The sequence below is a fragment of the Triticum urartu genome, chromosome 1A (genome assembly GCF_056163025.1).
Source record: "Triticum urartu cultivar PI428250 chromosome 1A, HENAU_Tu73, whole genome shotgun sequence".
Classification (NCBI taxonomy): domain Eukaryota; kingdom Viridiplantae; phylum Streptophyta; class Magnoliopsida; order Poales; family Poaceae; genus Triticum; species Triticum urartu.
Genome location: NC_141873.1, coordinates 15,811,362 through 15,813,078, shown reverse-complemented (window position 1 = coordinate 15,813,078; position 1,717 = coordinate 15,811,362). Strand labels below are relative to the sequence as shown.

The following is a 1,717-nucleotide window of genomic DNA, read 5'->3' as shown; positions in this document are numbered from 1 at the left end:
GGGGACCAACTCGCCCCCAGGCCCAATTTTTGCACCGGCTCATCCCCAAGCGGCGATTTTAGGCGCCCCCTGGGGGGCCAATGGCTGGAGATGCTCTAAGGAGCTTAGTGTTAGAGAGGGTATATGTATGCCAAGGAGATGTATGACGATGCAATATTTACAACGGGCTAGATCTTCTCCTTTCAAAGAAGGCTTTATATTCAAGATTCAGGAAAATGGAGCCTTGTTGAAGGAAACATAGCCTGGTTGGGCTCGAACATTTATTTAACTCGGTGAAAATGAACCCGGCCGCCGTATTGACCTGAACATTTCAACCTAACATACCATCGGACTAATTAAGAGACTAGCTCCTTCGACAAACCGGTGAGTAGGATGCACAATCCCAGCACCAAGTTTAGAGTCGTCCTCTTGAATACGAGTATCTATTATGGGTCATTTGCAGTGTTCCCAGGAACCAGAGTAAAAAAGATGAAGAAAATGAAGCCTGTTACTGCCATACCTCGCACAACTTCAAGTAGTGATACATAAAAACAAATCTCTTTGGAACATATGAATTAACTGGAAGTTACTAAATACTTTGAAGAAGATCTAAATTAAATGAAAAACTGAGTAGAAAGGCCTCCAGCTCCAGTGCTTAATCACATAAGTTCAGTTTAATCTAGTTCCCAGTAACAATTAACAGTTGAAGATTTCACAGTGCGCGCGTACGTACGTTTCCAGGCATCCATCTTCGCCAACAGGCTTCCCCCCATCTTCAACAACAGCTTTACCTCGTACACGGTGGACTCAGGCGTCGGGCTCCACACAGCCTTCAGAACGCAGTACCCGCGCGCCATCCTGAACGCGCCGGTGCCGCCCACCACCGCGGTCTCGTACGTAGGGCCCCTCTGAGCTCACGATGCTGCCCACCATGACCAGCGTGCTCCCGGCGTGCTCCCCGGCCGTGAACACGAGGCTGGTCGCCGTCTGCATGCCCGGTGGCGTCACCAGCCCCGCGAAGGCGAAGAGGGACTGGAACCGGCCGATCAGCGATGAGTTTCTTGGGTCCGGGCCGTCACGCAGCTCGTCGTCGAGCACTCCGACCATCCCGAACCTTGCGTTGTCGCCCCGGTGCAGGGGCGGCACCACCGAAAACAGCGTGGCGTTCGGGCCCGTGAAGATCTCGTGCATGTACAGGTGGATGTGCTTGAACCCGCCGGCGCGCGCCTACGAGGTAGCCAGAAGGAAGACGAGGGAAAGCAACATCCAGGAGGAAGTCATGGCGATCAGACCAACGTGTGCACTGTGTATGTAGGGGCTCGCCGCTAAAGCTTGCTCTATCTTTATTCTATATAGATTTCACACTAGGCATGAATTAAAAAATAATGCACGAAGATCTCTATAGTTGGACATTCCAACCACCACATATATAGGAGTATTATTAGGTGACCATTTAAATCAATCAGTACAGCGCCATCAGTACAAAAGCTAGCTCGGTCTCAATAATTAGTTGTACTGGAAAAGTATGTGGCCTCATCAAGATATTGAGATAAGACTGGCCATAGTGGAACCGCGCATCTCCCTCCTTCCACCCCCGCCGGCAACGTCGCTGGGCGCAGGCCCTGTGGCGCGGCGGCGGCGTACCATCTCTGGCGTCCTAAGATCCGAAGCGACGGCAGCCTAACTTGGATCTCCTTGCGACGAGGATGGCGGGCAGAGGTGGACGGTGCGCGACGGG

The 1,717-nt window shown here is 52.2% G+C and overlaps 1 pseudogene; it reads right to left on the bottom strand.

Annotated features, from left to right (window-relative positions):
• Positions 1-474: 474 nt before the first annotated feature.
• Positions 475-1,325, bottom strand: LOC147988434 (pterocarpan synthase 1-like; annotated as a pseudogene).
• Positions 1,326-1,717: the final 392 nt, after the last annotated feature.